This window comes from Xenopus tropicalis, chromosome 1, assembly GCF_000004195.4.
Source record: "Xenopus tropicalis strain Nigerian chromosome 1, UCB_Xtro_10.0, whole genome shotgun sequence".
Classification (NCBI taxonomy): domain Eukaryota; kingdom Metazoa; phylum Chordata; class Amphibia; order Anura; family Pipidae; genus Xenopus; species Xenopus tropicalis.
The window spans coordinates 195,386,822-195,409,526 of NC_030677.2; the positions used below are offsets into that span (position 1 = coordinate 195,386,822).

At 41.1% G+C, this 22,705-nt stretch overlaps 1 protein-coding gene across 1 annotated transcript in view; it reads right to left on the reverse strand.

Annotated features, from left to right (window-relative positions):
- The window catches only part of ghr (growth hormone receptor), a 254,640-nt gene extending 234,722 nt beyond the window's left edge, over positions 1–19,918 (reverse strand). The window contains exon 1 of the mRNA XM_002933047.4: positions 19,622–19,918. The gene's annotated coding sequence lies outside the window, so the exon portion shown is untranslated. The remainder of the gene's footprint in view (positions 1–19,621) is intronic.
- Between the last annotated feature and the right edge of the window lie 2,787 nt (positions 19,919–22,705).

Genomic DNA, 22,705 nt, shown 5'->3' on the forward strand with positions numbered 1-22,705 from the left:
TTCTCTGTAATAATAAAACAGTACCTGTACTTGATCCCAACTAAGATATAATTACCCCTTATTGGGGGCAGAACAGCCCTATTGGGTTTATTTAATGGTTAAATGATTCCCTTTTCTCTGTAATAATAAAACAGTACCTGTACTTGATCCCAACTAAGACACAATTCATCCTTATTGGGGGCCCGAACAAGCCTATAGGGTTTATTCAATATTTAAATGATTTTAGCAGACTTAAGTTATGGAGATCCAAATTATGGAAAGATCCCTTATCCAGAAAACCCCAGGTCCCGAGCATTCTGGATAACAGGTCCCATACCTGTATTACAAATAACACATATTTTTCTATTAAGGCTCTCTCCTATTCAGCGTTAAGTCTAAGAATAAAAAAAACTGGTTTCCACGGTCATTTGGACTTTGTTCAAGTTCCAAAAAAGCAAAATAACTCAAAAACTAGAAAGAAGACCTTTGTCTTCAATATTATGCAAAAAGTTGAAGGTGTACAGTGCCTTCATAGGGAATCTAAAGGCCTGGAACTGTTAGAGGGGGAGTTGGGATTTTTATTGAAACAGCTGCTAAAGTGCCATAGGATGGCCAGTTTTTATTTGTTTGCCCAATCAAGAGCTGTCAATCAAGAGTGATGCTCTGTACATATTTCACATTCTGCTTTCTGAAACATGCCTTGAACAATACATTGTATTACACTGACGTTTGCTTTGATGATCTGCACATCATAATGTCATTAAAAATAAAGAAGCAGACTTGACTGAGTATCCAAACCCGACTATAAACTGTGGGATGGGGCAGGTTCTCTGTGTTCTTGTTTCCAAACAGATCATGTTGCCCGGAGGCTTTCACTAGACTACAGTCTCCTGTCCTTGCCACAGGTTTTCTGTTGGAGTCTGAGGTTTGACTGGGCCACTTGAGGACATTTAGTCTCCGAGCCAATCCACTGTTGTCGATTGATTTGTGTGTAGGATCTATGTCCTGATGAAAGGGAAATCCCCTGGTCCCAAGTCTTTGGCAGACTGAAATACGTTCTCTTCCAGGCTCCATATGAACATTCCACCACCACTCATTAACTGTCCCCATCACTATAAATAATCCCAAAATATAACTTTCCAGTACAGCAAACCGGTGTATTTACAATAGCAATGGAGGGTGGGTACAGTGGCTTAGCAATTTTAGTAGCATAACAACTGGTCTGATAAATGACTGATAACAGATGGAGGCGCAGAATGCACATTCATCATTCTTTTATGGGTTTCTAGCAATGGCATACAGGGCATGGACTCCTATTTGGTATAAACAGCACTTATGTAGCACTGAAACCTAATACTTTACTTTCTCCACAAAGGTCCACAAAACTTTATCAAGCTTGTGTTCAGTGTCTTTTTTATTAACACTGCAGTAGCCTTCTACCAAACACCCATGGGTGGGGTGATACTGAAACAGAGAGGGCATCATTTTTCCCCATACAAAGACCAATGTATTTATTTTATTCTTGTCCCCAAAGGTGACTGCACCTAGAAGTTTACTTATCTTACAATTAACTTAGATGTAACAGTCTTAAGGTGGCCATACACTGAAAGATATTCTTGATTGGTGATGTTGCCATATGAGCATATCTATCAGTGTATGGCAATTTTAAGACTATCCTATCTATGTTAATCTTTTGGGTAAGGTTGCCACCTGTCTGGTTTTGACCTGGACACTGCCTGCCCGTTTTCCAAATTAGAAAAACCATGCAGGACTGACATGGTGATCAACCAATCACTGATCACCAAGTCATAGCCTGTCCCATGACATCACTGCCCTGCCCCCACAACATCACTGGTCCAACCTGTGACATCAACCGCCCACCCCCCTACCCAGAGTCAGTGGAAAGGAAAGGTGGCAACCCTACATGGGGCATACGTAAACTGCAGAAAGAGAAGAACTGTTTGCAGCTGGATTTCAGCATATAAAAATGGTATTTATTCATACTTTTATTATCTTTTATTTATTTGTGTTGTAATATTTTGTATTTATCTATTATCTTAATAACCCCCTGTTTGTATTAATGTATCCTACTGTACAGCACTGCGTACATAAGTAGCGCTTTATAAATAAAGATATACATACATAAAGATATACATACTTTTTGAAGGAACAGATTACAGTGATAGGTAGATTAGGGGTTGTGTGGGGCTTTTTAACAAATTGGTTTGGAAGCAGGAGTTCCCCTTTACATTTTAATAAACAGGCCCCTCAGAGCAGTCTACTTACACAGTGTCATATGGTTTTTAGTAATGTCTGGATTTAGTCAGGATATTCTTTTCCTTTTTTTGGTAGGGGGAAATCAGATTTGACAGCCATAAACAAAAAAAAAAACCAATCTAAATTCGTGCTCTTTTTTGAGAGTTTCTGGATTAGATCAAGAAAATAGGGCAATTAATGACTTCGTTTGTAAAGAGAAATGTAAGCTTCCCAGACATCGAAGGTCACTTCTGCAGGCATGTTTTATACCTTGAATCATTTATTTAATCTTCTGAACTCCAGAATCAGTTCATTTGAAACCGGAGAGGTTTTTGTCATTAAGAAAGATTATAGGTGCTCTTACTTATTCATATTTCATCTTGCTGACAAATTATGTAAAACCACATTTGCGTCTGACTTCTACATTCTCTTCTAAGGGCCTAAGGTTATTGTGAAGATACCTGTTCCAAATATGGGTATACAAGTATGGGATCCATTATCTGGAACCTGTTATCCAGAAAACTCGGAATTACGTGAAGGCTCCCATAGACTCCATTTTAATTAAATAAATCAGATTTTTTTTCTTTTTTACTCTGTAATAATAAAACAGTAGCATGTACTTGATCCCAACTAAGATATAATTACCCCTTATTGGGGGCAGAACAGCCCTATTGGGTTTATTTCATGTTTAAATGATTCCCTTTTCTCTGTAATAATAAAACAGTACCTGTACTTGATCCCAACTAAGATATAATTACCCCTTATTGGGGCAGAACAGCCCTATTGGGTTTATTTAATGGTTAAATGATTCCCTTTTCTCTGTAATAATAAAACAGTACCTGTACTTGATCCCAACTAAGATATAATTACCCCTTATTGGGGGCAGAACAGCCCTATTGGGTTTATTTAATGGTTAAATGATTCCCTTTTCTCTGTAATAATAAAACAGTACCTGTACTTGATCCCAACTAAGATATAATTACCCCTTATTGGGGCAGAACAGCCCTATTGGGTTTATTTAATGGTTAAATGATTCCCTTTTCTCTGTAATAATAAAACAGTACCTGTACTTGATCCCAACTAAGATATAATTACCCCTTATTGGGGGCAGAACAGCCCTATTGGGTTTATTTAATGGTTAAATGATTCCCTTTTCTCTGTAATAATAAAACAGTACCTGTACTTGATCCCAACTAAGATATAATTACCCCTTATTGGGGGCAGAACAGCCCTATTGGGTTTATTTAATGGTTAAATGATTCCCTTTTCTCTGTAATAATAAAACAGTACCTGTACTTGATCCCAACTAAGATATAATTACCCCTTATTGGGGGCAGAACAGCCCTATTGGGTTTATTTAATGGTTAAATGATTCCCTTTTCTCTGTAATAATAAAACAGTACCTGTACTTGATCCCAACTAAGATATAATTACCCCTTATTGGGGACAGAACAGCCCTATTGGGTTTATTTAATGGTTAAATGATTCCCTTTTCTCTGTAATAATAAAACAGTACCTGTACTTGATCCCAACTAAGATATAATTACCCCTTATTGGGGGCAGAACAGCCCTATTGGGTTTATTTCATGTTTTAATTATTTTTTAGTAGATATAAGGTATGGAGATTCAAATTATGGAATGACCCGTTATCCAGAAAACCCCTGGTCACAGTATAGCACGTCCAATACCTGTGTAAATTATTCTCAGGCTGCTGTTTTTTCATAGAAATCACCACAACTCACGCACTCTCCTTTAAACGCTTCTTTGTGCGAAAAAAATTATAACATTTTATTTCTTAAATAGAGATTCAGCACTTAATCTCTATTGCTGAATTAATATCTTTGCTGAATCTTTATTTAAGAAATAAAATGTTATAAGTTTTTCGCACAAAGAAGCGTTTAAAGGAGAGTGCCTGAGTTGTGGTGATTTCTGAAAAAAAATGCAAAAAAAAAAGATGCAAAAAATAAAATTTATTTGGATCCAAATAGAACAATCAGCTTTCTGCTTAAATCAATAATCTGAGAAACCTTCACCAGTTGAAATGCATCCATCGGGGGATTGCAATACCATTGCATTTGTATACATTACGCAGACAGGGCTTGCATATGCTCTGTTGTGTCAGTATTATATTCTCTACTAATATTGTTAAAGGCCCTTCCTTTGCTGATGCTTACATCTCCTCTCCTGCACCCAATCAGAAAATGCTTATTCTGAATTTTAGTCAATCTGCCCCTTACTGTGCTGCTTCACATGTTCTGCATTAGCAATTTTACGTCAATATGGTCTATCTAACTTGGAAACCCCAAAGGTGTCTCATCTTTCACCTTTTCATCTTTCTGAGAGTTAATCATCAGAACAGACAAGGTTCTTAAATCACTGTATCAGAGCTCCAGCCACAAATTACTGAAGGAATGTTTATAGTGTTACCAGGACTGTTTGCGATTCCATTAAAGGCTAAAACATTCGCTTGTGCCCAACTGTTTTGCTAATGCTGTAATCGTTTACTTACATGCCACAATTACTGGTACAGCCAAAATTAAAGGGGCAGTTCAACTTCAAAATAACTTTTAGTGTAAAATAAGCAATAACTCGCTTACATTCTAGCCCAGTTATTTCTTATAAAATGCACCAGCCCAGGGTAGCAGAAGCTGCCATCGTCATCCGTTGCTACCAAACCCTATTCCCACCACCTCGTGCCAATCCAACCCCATCCTTGTTCACACCAACACCCCCCACCTCAGTCCATGCATAAAAAAACCAGCCAGTGTTTTGTCAAACACAGTCTCCCCACTATTGGCTCTTTCTTCCTTTATTGTGCCCCACAACTGACTGTGCCTGACTGTGCCAACATGCCCCTGCTGCTTATCCCCATGCACCGTATGTTCATATCACTGTGCTGGGTACCTTGGGAGCAGGTAGACATTTACCAATTTTAATCACTGGCAATGATTTTGACTTTAAAGAAAAACTATACCCCCAAACAATGTAGGTCTCTATACAAATATATCACATAAACAAGCTCATATGTATAAAACCCTGCTTCATCGAAACCATTTTCATAAAAATATACTTTTTTAGTAGTCTATGCCATTGGGTAATCCTAAATAGAAAATTGCCATTTTAAAAGTTAAGGCCGCACAAACAAGCCAAGGCACACATACATGCTAGGACCCATCAGCCAATGAATGGGCAGAGTTCTGCCTTTTACTCCCACACTACTTCCTGTTACAGTCAGAGCTGCATTATTTCCTGTCAGCTGATCTCCGCCATCACTAAATGGCGGCTCAAGGGAGAGATGTAAAAGGGCAATATATACTGATATATATATTCCAGTTTGGCGAGATTCTTTAATAGACCATGTAACAAAATATATACTATCTGTCGGTTAAGTATTCATTCTAGGGGTATAGTTTTACTTTATTTCTCCTTTAATCCTAAAGCTAGATTTGATTTTCATTATCTCCTGTTCACATTTTACCTTGCCATTTAAACCACTGGTTAGTAGTTAAGACTTTTTCAGCTAAACTGCCTTATCTCAGAGTCTTGTTCTTTGAGATAAGGTTTTGGTAGGTAAAATACAAACATTATGGGGGGCCCTGGCAATCACCTGCTTGTATGTACTGGGGTGTGGGAGGAAACCCACACAAACACAGAGAACATACGAACTCCTAATTTGTGAAAATGCACAATTTTATATGGTTTAATGCATCAATGGCCACTGCCGTGGGTGGAACCTCCTCCTTACCCACAACAATTGGGATTATGGGAAAGACTGCTGCATCATGGTTAAAAAATATGGAAATTTGCATCCTAGAATTGCACTTTGTGTTTGTAAATATCCCTTTTTATGAGGCAGCATACCATAAAATTACATTTTTTCGTTCAATAGACAGCATTCTAAAGCAATTTCAGTTATTCAGTCATTAATCATCATTAATACAATTTCGATTTTTTTTTCTGTTTAAGTTTTGATGTTTTTAATGATTTAATATTTTGTTCCGCTGTTCCGGTTTGAAGTGTCTGCCAGGTTGCTAAGGCTGACTCGTCCCAGCAACCAGGCAGTAGCACGGAAATGAAAACGGAAGATAAAAAGGACAGGGCCTCAGTAGAAAAATAAGCAATTAAACGTAGGAATTGCAATATAAATGTAGCTGGGCTGAGTAATTATCTCTCAAGCAAACATATGCAAGCCATTAGCTGTCTGCAGAAGGGACCCCTGTTCAAGTCTGCATAACAACACAGGGAGAGCGAGTTTAGCCACAACAAAGCCCCTCTCTCTTAAAGGGAACTGCAATTAAAGATATTTTAGAACTGAGCTTGTTTCATAGAGTCATTTTTTATTGTATTTATCCTTTACCCGAGCCATTCCCTGCGTTCCATAAATCACAGGTCGCAATGTTATTCTTATATAGTGTGGCCAATAACTTTTTCCAAACCACTGCTTGGCGCTGCACCCTCCTGCTAGGAAAACATGCCATTCACATGCCTGACACAATGAGGCCGTCAATCTTCTATCTGCACTGTGTTTCCTGCGAGCAGAGCCGATGAAATATGTGCTTCAGTGCAAGTTAGGAAATGCTTCTCATGTTCTAATGCAAGGGCTGCAGGAAGAGTTTACTCAAACAAACCCAACCACGTGCAGCTATGCGGGCAGAATTCCAACAGTTTCTTGTTTTTCTCCCTCTCTGTTTATATCCACTGATTCTGAGGAATCCAGAAAGACCTTGGGCCAGAGGGAAGATCATTTGGCTCCTATCTGGAGAAAGGAACACGGCATCTGCTGATGCAGAACATACCTCGCACATTCTTCATAAAAAGTCAATAACAAAATGTTGGATCTATGAATATGAGGGTGGGTAGGATTTACACCAGCAGGTTACCAAAGAAGACTGGCCACCCACAACGATCAAATCAACCAAAGGGCCACATCAAAACACTGATGAGGTCCTTATCAAACGGGAAAAATCAAACCCGCCCGATTGATATCTTCAGCCAGATATTGGTCACACAGGTCTGTGGGTCGACATTAACTTTCATTAAACTGCACTAGAGCAATAAAAGTTGACTGCTGAATGGTTGCTATGGGCTACTTAATAAGGCAGAGACCCTAGGAGATGGTTGCTGACCAGAGGTCAAATTCACTTCTTTTTATAACCAAACACACAGAATTACAAATGTGTAGCATCCAGGAATTATTAGCAAGCCTAGTAGTTATCAATAGGAACCCCCATGGCATCGGATCAGGTACCCACAGAAACCCTAGGAATACCTAGTGAGAGGGTTGCAGTCAGAAACTGAACCCATTACCATAATGCAGGCCAGTTTGGTTTGGGTAGGAGACTACTGCAGCGCTCCTCCTGCATCACACATGGTGTTGCCAACTTCTTCAACATATTCTCAAATGCACCAGGCCCACTCTTACCAGTCCACTCTCCTGCTTTTCAGCCTCTGTAATTCCAGCAGGAGGTGCTGTGGGCAGCGGTGCTATGGGTCAGGTCCAGGAAACAAGTAAGTGGGTTGTTTACAGTTAGTGGGTCCATATGGGTTAAAATGTGGGTTGCTGGACTAGGTACATGTCACCGGTATTGGTCAGGTTCAAGTATCAGGAAATGGACCCCCACAGGACTCTAGGCCTAACAGTTTTATACAGAAGGAAGGCACTGAGTAATCACTACACTTGGACTTCCTTCTGCACCTTTGGCTATTCTTAACTACTAACCCACACAAACAAAGGCTATAAATTCTTCTTGGGCTTCTGGCCAAAGTCTAAGGCTTGCCTGCTATTCACCTGCTTATCTAAGGGGATGCAGAAACCAAAATAAGATAAAAAAAAACCTTGGTCTTCTTGGCTACACCCTTCCTCTGTAGACTTGTTTGGGAAAAACTAAGGGTAAACCACTATCCATCTATCTCCTCCTTTACTCCCAAAAATCTACAAAATAAAATGAAACTAATTAGTTAAACTGTTGCACTTTACACACAATTGTTTTATATGTGCCTGCCAGCTGCTGGGCACAACAGTTCACACTCCGCAGGGAGGTTCAGCAGATGTCCCAGTTCTCTCTGTGGAATGTACAGTTCTCACTTAGTTTTGGGAAACACAGTTCTTTTTATGAAACTCCTTTGTACAATTCCTCACAGTATCTTTCACTACTGATCCAGAGCTGCAAACTTCTTAAGGGCCCTATAAATAAAGTAAAACTGCTAATTTAACACCATTTTTCACCTGTAAGGCTCCGCTGGGGTTTGAACCTGGTACTTCCTGGTTGCTCTTCCTAATCACTGGACTAGGAGAGCAGCTGGTAAGTGCTCATTTCCCATTCATGCCCCTTTTCACCTGGATCCCTGGCTTAGCTATTATACTGGCCCTGCCCTATATAATCCCAGCCATCCTCACATTCCATCCCTGAGCACTGGCCTTCTACTAAGCACTGTGGCTTGTCCATAGCATGGTTGCTGCTCTTGCTCTCATTCTGCTCCTGATCCTATTCCTTGCTGCTGTCCAGTTCTTGCTCCTGCCCTAGTCTTCGCACTGCTCCTGTCCACACGTTATCAGCCCCTGCCTTAAGGACTCACTGTAAGGCTCTGCTGGGGTTTGAACCTGGAATTTACTGGTTGCTGGCTTTATGCTCCTTTTTCCCAGGATCCCTGGCTTAGCTATTTCACCCCAGCATCCGTAATGGTGGGTTGGGGTCAGCCAATCAGGGCTGACCCTTCCCTGTATAAGCCCAGCCCTCCTCACATTATGTACCTGAGTATTGGCCTTCTACTAAGCACTGTGGCTTGTCCCTAGCTTGGTTCCTTACCACCAGCCTATGGCCGCCTATGGTTGCTTGTGCTTAACTGTGCTGTATTCCATATCTTGTGTTGGAATTTTTTTACAAAGTGAGTAGCACAGGCTGCAGAAATCATTGCACCTGGTGCAACAGGTAAGTGGACCCAAAGGGGCACAATTTTGCATCCCTTAGTGCTCTTGCACTTTGGGCTGGGGCAATGGTTAAAGGGCACCAATCGGGCCAACATCTGCCCAATTTTCTGGGTAGGACCCATCAATGGGCTGCTCTGTTTCAGCTATAATTGGCCCCTGTATGGCCACCTTAACACTATCCTGCAGATTTAGTCCCTTATCCTTACACCATGTTGACCAATGGATTTACCACAATTTCTCTCACCTCTGCTCCTCCAATCACACTGTGTATAAAACTACTTTGGCACCATGCTCTTGCTTGCGCCCTCCTTCAAGGCAGCAATGCGTTCAGCCCCTGTACGAAAGGCATCTCTTTACACATGAGAAGAACCAATTCCAGCAGCCCTGCTTATAAAGTAGCTGTCGTTTTCTAAAGTGCCATAAAAATGCAAATAAGCAGAGATATTCTGAGCAATGCTCTTATCATTCCCTCGCAGTGTAAGATAACAACTAGAAATCTCTCTATTCAGAAATGAAACCATTTCCTGAAACACTGGCACAGCATCTGAATCAGCCTAGGTACTTATGGGGCAATAACTCAGCCTCTGTGGATTACTACCCACCTCTGGGCTATAAATTACCACTTAGACAATACGTTCTATAGGGAAAGGATCATTCTCCTCTTGTGTCTCTGGATTCCCACAATTCTGAATTTTATTACAATTTCACATTTTCCTGAAAGTCAGGCAAAAGTTTTAACAAACGGACACATTTCATCAAAGCAGATGAATGTGTCAGTTCTAAGAATGAATTTTACTGCTTTTAGCAGTAAAAGAGCATTATGGACTCCAGGGGTGGGAAGTGGCAGCTGAGCTCAAACAACTCCAGTCTTTAAGCCCCAGAAAAATTAAAGAGTAATGTGTTAAAATTATTTCACTGCAAGTTAATGAGATAGGGGTTGGGGCTTGGTCAGGCCCGGACTGGCAATCTGTGGGTTCTGGCCAATGCCAGAGGGGCTGCTGTAAGATGCCATAGACACTCACTATTTATTGGGCTGGTGGGGGGCTGTTTGGGCCTCTGTGTACTTGAAATGCCAGGGCCTATTGTGAATCCCAGTCTGGGTCTTGTCTTGGTAATTATCATAATTGGTTCCATGCTGGAATGATCTGAAAAACAGCCTTCTAAATCCAAACCTATCAGTAATACTGTAGTAAGCCATAAACCTTGTTATCACTTGGTGGTTAATAAATCTGCCCCAGTAACCTTAACATAATTGTATGTATATCTTTATTTATAAAGCGCTACAGTAGAACAACAGACTAATACAACAGGGGGTTATTAAAATAATAATAACAGATTAATACAAAGAATGATAATAAATACAAATACATACAGTTGCAATGAGTTAAGAATCAAAGTGACAAGAGGTTGGTGGTCCCTGCCCCAGACACAAATAGGAGAAAATTAGTGCAGTACAGTCTTTTTTTGTGTGTTGTACTCTGTCTGTTATAAAATGTATTTCTTGGATGTCCAGCACTGTGTATAGAAGCAGCACTATAAAAAGAAACACATATAACCCTTCCCAAGATGCATGGCATTTGCAGCAGGCATACAATATGTTGCACTTTTACTATGCAGATTTCACTTTTCTAAGCAGTCTGTTGGCAGCTGGTGACAATTGCAAATGTAGAAAACTGACTGACATGAGCACCCATTCTGTGTTTTATCCCCATCTCTGCTCAGATCGGTATCACTGCCTGCTGTCAGCCGAATGTCAGGCATCGTCTCTCCTGTAGTCAATGGAGCCTTGCTTGTCATGTACACCGAGTCATTGCATAGCTAATGTGGCAAAGGAAGATCTTTTCAACATATTGTGCCCATACTTCTCATGTTTGGCCAAATACCAAATCCAATCAGTGTGGGAATATAAAATGGAATATAAAATCCAAGCTGCCACCTTTAGCGGAGACATTTCACAGAAGCCAACCCAAATAAAATGTGATCCTTGCCTGTTTGGCCCTGACCCCACTCCCATTCTGACCCTGCCCCGTCCCCTTCCCTTCCACACACCTGTCTCCACTGCTTTAGATGATATTGGAAGACTTTGGATGAAGATGCTATGCATTTCAGTGCAGTGGGTATATTTTTTTATATTAGGTGCAAATGACTGATAGTGGGAGATGGACCTGTTAGTGCAAGCGACCAGGGGGTTCCGACAAATATGGGGGAGTTGAGATGTCTGACATTTATTCTTGGGATTTCCAAGATATGGGTGGGTTGTGAGTTTCTGCTTGTTTGTTTTACAACATGAGAACTACTTAAGGAGTAGTGTGGGTTGCTTCCTCTCAACATTTTAATTTAAAAAAGAACAATTTAGGTTATAGCTCAAAAAGGGGCAGTGAGCAGTTTCTGGGTATTTAAACAAAGCGTCTGACCAAAGCCAAGTTTCCTATGAATATGTGCAAACTAGAAACAACTCCTCTCAGAAATACATTGGACTTTTGACAAGTAATTTGTGCTGTATCTTCTTCCTTGGCTTACCCAATTGGCATTCTGATGATTCACATAGAACAACATATTCAACATAAAAATAAGAAAACAGATATAAGCGATCCCTACTTTATTGCCGGTCTTTGGTCTATTTAAAAAAAAAACCACACAGTAAAGTCAACCAAATATATCTGCCACTGCCTACCAAGTAACTAAGGCTGGCACCCACTTCTAAGGACTTTGTAGGGGGTCATCTACTTTAAACTCGGGTACAAGTGCAAGAGAACTAAGGGCCACAAAAGGCGTTATGGCCACAGGAGTATTATTATTCTTCCCAGCAATACATTGGTCATAGATATAATCAGTATATGTTTGTATTTATTTAAAAATACTGTACCTCTATACTCCAAACGACTGAAGTATCTGGTTAGGCCCATTAAGCAGTGTTATTCACACAGCCACATCTTTGATAGAACAATCTTATCCCTATAGCAGCCATTATATACATTACTTTACAGTAAATGGTTTATGGATCTTGTAAAGCATCATTTTTTTTCTACAGTGATGTATCCCGGGGAACAAGCCACTAAATTAGCTCTTATTTCCAGTGTTCTTTACATTGTGAAAGGTGCAATTTATTCATCCCCACAAAATCTGTTTTTCCAGCTGGGCTCCAATCCAATCCACTGAAGATGGGCCAATGCCCAAGATAGTCCTACCCTACAAGCAAACATATCCAGGCCAGGGTGTTATTGACTTGGGATGGCTATAAGAAACCAGAAAAATAAAGGGGATGGTAAACACCCTGAATAATGCTTAAATCTTTTAAATCTTTCAAAATATTTGGGGGCCTGCTGTATTCAATAATACAACAATATGCTATTTCTGTTATTAAATCTGTATTGAATTGTCATGATGAATATTCTACTAAATGTCTCTAAATGGTGTGTGCTTCATGTCAGTTTTGGAGTAATATTTGGAACAATTGTTAAGTATATTTTTTTTGTAACAATAACGTTTTCTGTACTTTGAACTGGCTTCAACTATGAGGGCAACAATATGGTGAAATGGGTGTGCCCTAACTTGAAGCCTTTTTATAATTGGTGAGACAAATTGGTCTGTACTTGTGATTGGTGGGAATCACCTTTTAATATCTTGTAAGTGCTGTTACACCTTTTCCTATAATTAAGTGTCTTGAACATGAAACGTGTAAAGGGAGCCACACATGTTACAATTATGACCAATGGTCGCAGGAAAGATCGTTCATACCCTCCACAGTTGTTAAGGGCTGAATAGTCAGACATGGAGGTAGAAACAACGGGAATTCCACCCCTATCTGACAATTCAGACCTAAAGGCATGCTTTTGCTCAGGCGCTTCGACGGCCCCCGATCAAAGAGACGACCGATATCCAATAATTGATATTGCAATAATAATAAAACTACTTTTAATGAAGCATTCTGCCTGGAGAATTGCTGATCGAGTGCCTGCTCTTCAGACAAACAGGGATATCCACACCCCCAGCTGAAGGCTTAGGACAGGGCATCTGAGCCTCCTCTCCTGTAATGAGTTGTTGGACATTTCTTATCGTTCCTTATGGCAACATGGCAATAGCAGGGAAAGACTGAGACAGCAATGTGAGACAGCAGCAGACAGTAAGATTATATGGAGACAGTAGCTGATAGTTTTGTACCACTGCTAAAGCCAGCCCTGGGTATTTATTAGGATGTTAAAAGGAAATGGCGGATTTACTATATGATGCGGTGACGGTAGTACATTTCCCATCACATTTCAGTATCCCAGCTGTAAATATCCCTTTGCCTGTGGTGAACACACGTCTTGTAAAGCAGTCACTAGAGATTAACACGTGGGATAAGTGCCAAGCTATCTGAACGAGCGCGGAGACTTGTCACATCAAGTTTAAAGTCAGATACGTTACAAGCATCGAGGTAACCAGTGCCTCTCCGGATCAGCTGTGCTCAAACCTCCAGAGGAACTCGGTGCAACAGGCGTGTTTTGATTCCTCCCTTGATTTATCACTTTACATAGACATCTCGCCTGGTACACTTTATACACAGCAATAAAATAATATTAAGTTAACGAGACGTTTACCGAAGGTCTGAGCCAAGATAAGTGTTGCACGTGCCAAGTTGGAAAAATGCTAAGTCAGCATGGCAGAACCTATTAAGCAGATAATGACACTTAAATATATACTGTATATGTGTGTTTTTGTAAAGGGTGAATAAACCCTTCCACAGACAAATCAGGAATCTGTATTCAGTCATTGCTCCTGATGGGTTGCCAACAGAAATCTTTGGGCCCCATACAACTAAATGGTCTATTGTTTCCAACATTATAATTATCATTAACAAGTATTTTAAAAAAGCCGACATATTCTGCAACGCTGCACATACATGATACATACAAATACATATTAATACTCATGCCCCCAGGGCCCACATATGGCTCTGCCTGCCCTCGGGTGGGAAGGACCCTAAACTGGGGATGCATTCAATTCACAATGTTTGGATTCAGCCAAAATCCTCCACAAATGAATTAGCCAAACACTGAACAAAGTCTGAAGGCAAATTTATACTGTGAGATTTAAGGAAAATAGAATGGATTGCATAGAAAAAAATGTCACAGCTGTCCTAAGCTTTATATGACACCTTTAAAGCTTCCCCCACTAGAGGTTCAGGCTAACAGCACCCTAACTGGGGGAAACAATTATACTATGTCTGCTCTGTTGGCCCAAACTACAGATAGGGAAATATATTTTTTGTAATAGGTGTATGTCACTCTGATATGACCATTAAGTTCACTTTTAGTATGTTATTGAATGGCCAATTATAAGCAATTTTTTTTTATAGTTTTTTTATAGTTTTTAAATGATGCCTTCTTCTTCTTCTAATCCTGTCCCTGGCAGCCGCTCCTATAAATACTGTATATCAGTCTCTCATTCAAACCTTTCCCTGGTTGCTAAGGTAATTTGAACCCTAGCAACTAGATAACTGCTGAAATTCTTAAATGGAAAGTTTAGGTGTACAAACCCTTTAACATGTATACAGTCTGGCATAAAGTGCAAGAATTTAGCTGAAATGTAAACCACATCCTGGATTCAGTGCTATACTACCGCCAAACAGAGCTCCACTAGTTGCCCAGGGTCCACATATTGATTGCTGAGCAGTCGGCCCTGGACTGTGGGCTAAACATAGCTAGTAAGTAAGAGGCAGCAATACCTACTGCCTGTTGTGTACCTTCTACAGCCCAGTAAGCAGGGGAAAATGCAATTAGCACTGTTGAATATGAGCTGACATGAATTAATGTAGAGACACACCGTATTCACACACACACACACACAGTATATATACACATATAGCACTTATTAATGTACAGATACACACACACAGTATATATACACATATAGCCCTTATTAATGTACAGATACACACACACAGTATATACACATATAGCACTTATTAATGTACAGATACACACACACAGTATATATACACATATAGCCCTGATTAATGTACAGATACACACACACAGTATATACACATATAGCCCTTATTAATGTACAGATACACACACACAGTATATACACATAGCACTTATTAATGTCGAGACACACAAACACAGTATATATACATGTATAGTACTTATTTATGTCCAGACACACACTGTATTTACACACACAGTATATATACACATATAGTACTTATTTATGTTCAGACACAGACTGTATTTATATTAACATTTCTTTTACACATAAAGCACTTATTAAGGAAGAAAAGGTACAAAAACACAGTTCAAGTGGAAAGCAATCGAACCTTCAAATCAATCTTACAGTTTTGTACAAAATGCGTTGCTGCGCTGAATATCTATGTAAGTAGCTAGCACAGGTTCTAACAGCACTGGCAGCCACACAGCCACCCAGCAGGGGAGCCCAAGCGGCGTACATAGGCTAGCACCCAGTGGTGAAATATCAGCAACTGCAAAGCTATCAACTCAGCAGCATCGTCTCTCTGTGTGTGTAAAGCTGTGCCCAGATAGCCCGAAATAGTAAATACCCTGCACTCCATGATAAAGGGACCCAATCTCCAACATACAATCTTTCCATTCATCTGTAATGGGTAGAAGGGAAAACTAAGAAGATGACTGCCTCGCTTCCATTTCCCTAACAAAGTAGCAGTCCCTTCCTGCTTTTCAGAAGTCCAGATAGCTATCTTTATAATGGAACATTAGGTCACAGTGGTCACAGATGGTATCGGGAAACGGAAGTCCAGCTTCGCAAAATCTATTACATTCAAAACTTAGAAAGTGCTACAAAAGTTTTCAATGTGATACATTAGTTGCTGCCTTTTCTTCAGCCCCTGTTGGATTTTCTCTCTGACTTGGAGAATTGCTTGTCTGTAAGGAAGCATTTGTTTGCCCTACATTAGTCGCTGGCAAAGCTGGAGTCAGGGGGCATACTCATTAGGGTCGGAAGCTTCTGCCGACATTTGGGGGCAACTAATGTATGAATTAGTTTAGAGAGTCAGAGACCTGGCTTACTGAGCGCCCATGTGTGAGATAGAGAATACAAGGAATTTGTTTCACTGTAAGTTTTAGAAAACAACAATTAATATATAGTAAATATCAGGGTGCACATGAAAAAGTAACAATACAGTCACTCATATGGCTTGCACTAGGCCAGGCTGGCATCAGGGCAGTGCCAGGTACCCAAGAGAAATGACAGGAGGGGGGCAAGTAAGGGTGTGACAGTTGTGTGCCCCACACACAGGGGTTATAACATGGAGACAGTAAGGCAACTGTAACACTTTAACCAACTTGCACGCCTTCTGCTATTATTGAATAACAACTCCCGGAACCTTCATGGGAGTTGTAGCTCACCCACAGCTGCTTATACAAAAGTTGGAATGTTGCATTTCATAAAATAAGTAATTAGACTCCTAAAAGTCTCTTTTGATTTGGGCTTTTCCAGTGCTAAAGACAACACTGGGGTACTAATAAAACTTGAGTGTGGCATATTCCTTATGTCCGAGCTGCCCCTCTCCCCCACCAGCTCTTGTCAGGTAACTCATGCACTCACTGGGGACTGTAATAAATGTGCTGAGAGTTGTTGCTCAACAACAGCTGATTTTATTCGACCCCCTCCTATTCTATATTTGCACAATAACTGGGATTTATATCAATATCCCCAATGCACTTAATTGGGAAAGTTATCACTGACGTTACAGAGGGGTTATGTATCAATAAAACGTGTCATACCAAGCAGCAATCAATGCAGTTCCGAGGCTGGGTATCATATGTGTACAAGTCAGTGACAATGCCAAGAACTCAATGTGCCTCCCCAGGGTGTACTGGCTGGCAGAGCCGCGTTCATCTGCATAACATGTGTATCTTGGGAACATGAGCCACAGTCAATCACGTCTGTGCACATTCAGCACATAGCAGCCCCTCGTGTAGCCACCAACAGGCAAAGCTGCCCTCGTAACATCTGATAGCGGCTAAAGCTCTAAAGTTCTGAGTACTGTACTGCCGCTGTACTAGAGTCTGTGCCTATGGGGCAGCCAGAGCTGTGTATATAGTACTAGAGTCTGTGCCTATGGGGCAGCCAGAGCTGTGTATATAGTACTAGAGTCTGTGCCTATGGGGCAGCCAGAGCTGTGTATATAGTACTAGAGTCTGTGCCTATGGGGCAGCCAGAGCTGTGTATATAGTACTAGAGTCTGTGCCTATGGGGCAGCCAGAGCTGTGTATATAGTACTAGAGTCTGTACCTATGGGGCAGCCAGAGCTGTGTATATAGTACTAGAGTCTGTGCCTATGGGGCAGCCAGAGCTGTGTATATAGTACTAGAGTCTGTGCCTATGGGGCAGCCAGAGCTGTGTATATAGTACTAGAGTCTGTGCCTATGGGGCAGCCAGAGCTGTGTATATAGTACTAGAGTCTGTACCTATGGGGCAGCCAGAGCTGTGTATATAGTACTAGAGTCTGTGCCTATGGGGCAGCCAGAGCTGTGTATATAGTACTAGAGTCTGTGCCTATGGGGCAGCCAGAGCTGTGTATATAGTACTAGAGTCTGTGCCTATGGGGCAGCCAGAGCTGTGTATATAGTACTAGAGTCTGTGCCTATGGGGCAGCCAGAGCTGTGTATATAGTACTAGAGTCTGTGCCTATGGGGCAGCCAGAGCTGTGTATATAGTACTAGAGTCTGTGCCTATGGTGCAGTGTATACCTACAGGTTATTTATATGGCACAGCCAGTAACTCTGATGCAGCAAGCGTTGTGTGGATAAGCAGCCGGTGACTGGTGCATATACCGTACAACCTGCACCTATGATGCAGCCAAAGTTTACTCTTGTGCCAGACCTGTATGCATCTGATGACAGTGACAGTGTGCTGTATGAATACAGGGCAGCATGTGGCTTTTGTGCCAGCACTGTAAGTTTGATTTGACTCTTGTGCCAGACCTGTATGCATCTGATGACAGTGACAGTGTGCTGTATGAATACAGGGCAGCATGTGGCTTTTGTGCCAGCACTGTAAGTTTGATTTGACTCTTGTGCCAGACCTGTATGCATCTGATGACAGTGACAGTGTGCTGTATGAATACAGGGCAGCATGTGGCTTTTGTGCCAGCACTGTAAGTTTGATTTGACTCTTGTGCCAGACCTGTGATTGTGTGACAGAGCTGTAAGTGTGACTGGGTGCCAGTGTGCTGTAAGTATAGGGAGCACGTGTGGCCAGACCTGGGTGGCAGTGGCTATAGTGCCAGTGTGCTATCTGTATATAGAGTGACATGTGACAATTGTGCCAGAGCTGTATGTATGACTTAAGTGCCAGCTTGTATATAAAGTATATAAAGAGAAAAGTGACACTTGTGCCAGAGCTGTAAGTGTGACTGGGTACCAGTGTGATATAAGTATATAAAGTAGCACGTGACTAGCTGTGCCGGCAGCAAGTAAGACTTGGGTGCCACAGCATATAGAGTAGTATGTAAGTAAGTGGGCTGTAAGTATATATATGGTCTGTGAGTATATAGAGTAGTATGTAAGTAAGTGGGCTGTAAGTATATATATATGTATATGGTCTGTGAGTATATAGAGTAGTATGTAAGTAAGTGGACTGTAGGTATATATGTATATGGTCTGTGAGTATATAGAGTAGTATGTAAGTAAGTGGGCTGTAAGTATATATGTGATTATGGTCTGTGAGTATATAGAGTAGTATGTAAGTAAGTGGACTGTAAGTATTTATGTATATGGTCTGTGAGTATATAGAGTAGAATGTAAGTAAGTGGGCTGTAAGTATATATGTATATGATCTGTGAGTATATAGAGTAGTATGTAAGTGGGCTGTAAGTATATATATATATATGGTCTGTGAGTATATAGAGTAGTAAGTAAGTGGGCTGTAAGTATATATATTTATGGTATGTTAGTATATAGAGTAGAATTCAAGTAAGTGGGCTGTAAGTATGTAAGTATATATATATATATATATGGTCTGTGAGTATATAGCTATATATATGAGTATATGTAAGTATATATGTATATGGTCTGTGAGTATATGTAAGTATATATGTATATGGTCTGTGAGCATATGTAAGTATATATATATATATATATATATATATATATATATATATATATATTAGTATATGTAGTATATATATATATATATATATGAGTATATGTAAGTATATATATGAGTATATATAAGTATATATGTATATGGTCTGTGAGTATATAGCTATATATATGAGTATATGTAAGTATATATGTATATGGTCTGTGAGTATATGTAAGAATATCCCATAGCACAGAGTGGGGGGGGGGGGGGGGGGGACTGGAGAGGAGTGTGGAAGTGCTTGGGAAATGCCAGTGAGCCACTTCTGCACCCCTTGTAGCCCACACTCTCCCGCTGAGGGACACTTGCAGGCACAGTTACTCATTCCTCCCACTGCTTGCCCTGTCCCCCTACCTGCTGTGAGGGAGGCCGGTCCAGTCGGTGTCGGTGCCGGTTCCTTGCAGAGAGGAGTTCAAGTGATCTGTAAGTCCCTGCGCTGCCACTCTGAGCTGTCACCCAGTCCCGCCGCTCGTCTCCGGCTGCTCCCGCTACAGGGTGCGACCCTCCCAGCTCCCCGCTGCGCTCTCTCGCCTCCCTGTGCGCTGTGGGGATGAGGGGGAAGCGCTAAGGGTCGCGGCTTTGCCAGCCCGGGCTGCTGCTGCTGCTTCTGCCCCTCAGCTTAGTGCGAAAGCCTGTGCGTGTCACTTGCCTGGAGCCGCACGGCTCCCTCTACTGGAAAGATTGCTCATTGCAGGTTGAACAGTAGCGAACCGAGAGCAGATGATTAAAGGAACAGTAACACCAAAAAATGAAAGTGCATAAAAGTAACTAAAATATAATGTGCTGCTGCCCTGCACTGGTAAAAGTTGTGTGTTTACTTCAGAAAGTCTACTATAATTTATATAAATAAGCTGCTATGTAGCCATGGAGGCAGCCATTCAAATGAGAAAAGGCACAGGCTTATAGCAGATAACAGATAAAACACTATTGTATTCTACAGAGCTTATCTGTTATCTGCTATGCAACCTGTGCCTTTTCTCCTTTTTTCCAGCTTGAATGGCTGCCCCCATGGCTACACAGCAGCTTATTATATAATTATAGTAGTGCTACTGTAGCAAACACACCAGTTTTACCAGTGCAGGGCAACAGTGCATTACATTTTTATTACTTTAAAGCTCTTTCATTTTTTGGTGTTACTGTTCCTTTAACCCGCAATCCAGGCTGCCCGTAGCCCTTAACCTTTACTTGTTCATTGGGGCTACATAGGGTTAAGGTCGACTGGCTCCTATCTGGTGCTAGGGCAGATACTCGGGTAGGGGAGTTAGGCCATTTGCCCTGTGCCCCAAGCATCAAGTGACCATCTGAGGGTAAAATGTGAATAAAGTTACATAGAAGCGCAAAGAATTATTACTCTCTGTATATGAGAGATGCCCAACCTGCGGCCCTCCTGTGCCAACTGCCCTTCCTGACCTGAACAGTAACAGGACTTGAAAGGAGTCACAGTGGCACTGGGGCAGAACTGGCTGGAGGAGGGCCCTGGAACAGAGCTGGCACTGAGATGGCCATACCATATAGATTGTAAGCTCTACGGGGCAGGGACCTCCATCCTCTTGTGTCTTTGACTCTTAACTTATTGCAACTGTATTTATCTTGTATTTATACTTTGTATTTATCTATTATTATCTTAATAACCCCCTGTTTGTATTAATCTATTCTACTGTACAGCGCTGCGTACATAAGTAGCACTTTATAAATAAAGATATACACACATACTGCTGTTTGGGTAAGGGTAATTAATAGTTCTAGTGTAGCATTGAATCTAACAAGTGTAGCAGCGACCAAAAGCACTCCACCACTTTTAGTACTTACTTGCTTTGCTTTACCTATTTTGTTATATTGTAGGGGGCTGTTAAATGGGTAGTTCACCTTTAAATTCACTTTTAATATGATGTAGAACAATGTGTTCTTCATTGTTTATTTGTTTATGATTTTTCAGTTATTTAGCTTTCTGTTTAGCAGCTTTCTAGTTTGGTATTTCAGCAGCTACCTGGTTGCTAGGGTGCAATTCTCTCTAGCAACTGGGCAGTAGTTTGAAAAAGAGTTGGGAATTTAAATAGAGTAGGTTCAGTATAGAAAGATAACAATAAAGGTGGCCACACACATGACGATTTGCGATCTTTCATGCGTCTAACGTTCAGGGCTGAAACGGCAGATAAGGAGGTAGAAACAATAGGATTTCTACCTCCTTCTGCCAATTCAGCCCAGACGGCAGATTTTGCTCAGGTGCCTTCTATGGCGCCCAATCAAAATCTTTTAACCTGGCCGATTGGCAAGTCGACTGATATCAGCAGCTTCCTGCGATATTGGTCGCCTCGCCGACTTGCCATACACGCACTGAATATCGTACGAAACAGGGTTTCGTACGATATTATCGGTGCGTGTATGGCCAGCTTAACAGTACAATTGTAGCCTTACAGAGCAATAGTTTTTGGCTGCCAGGGTCAGTGACCCCCCATTTGAAAGCTGCAAACAGTCAGAAGAAGGTGGCAAATAAGTTTAGTAAGTAAACTATCAAAATAAATAAATAATAAAAGTTGCTAGGAATGGAGCATTCTATAACATACTCAAGGCTTGCTTAAAGGTGAACCAGCCCTTTAATAATACTTCTCAAGTTCTGTATAACGGTGTGTGTAATACAGGAGTGATAGCAGGAGTGTCCTTTTCATTGGATACGTTCATTTTTAGTGTGTAGAAACAAAAGGCTACAGTTAGATTATTTACCCATGGAAAGGGAACAAATGGGTAGTAAGGACCCAGTAAGGGTGTTGAGTTGCTTGGAGTTGGCAGAGTTGAAGACACCCTACAGAAGGGAAGTGCTCTTTGCCCTTTATCTAATGTGGAACAGCGTAACTATCTCATTAACTGTAGGTTCTGCTAAGTAACCACTACATTACAGTTCAAGAAACTCTGCACTCCCAAACAGACCTGCAATAGTTCTGAGAGAGAAAAAGGCAGTTTGCACAAAAAAATATGGCTATGATGGAGCTGAATGGTTTTTTTTTTATTTGTACATGTAGAAGGGTTGAGGTTCTACAGCCAAGGGTTAGGCCTGTTTCACATTTGGGAGAAACTGTTTGCCTTTTGAGGTCAAAGTGTTTTCCTGGCAGTTCTGTAATTGTCAAAGGGTGTCAGGCTTCTCTAGTTTTTAAAAAGGTAAGTTACCATGTGACACTCTTTGCTAGAGGGCTTGGTTAGTGCTGGAGAATCTGAGGTGCAGGTAGGCCTCAGTAGAAGAAGATCATGTAAGGAAATCTGTAATGGCTCCCTCTAGGAATGAGAGGCAGGAGCAGCCCGAGACTCCAATGAGGAGACCAGAAGGATCAATACCCCACAGTGTCACCTGCCAGTATAGGGAGAGGAGATTCCTGGAGTAATGCACGACTGTGAGCTGGTCTGGACTGGCAATCTGTGGATTGTGGCAAATGCCAGAGGGGCTGC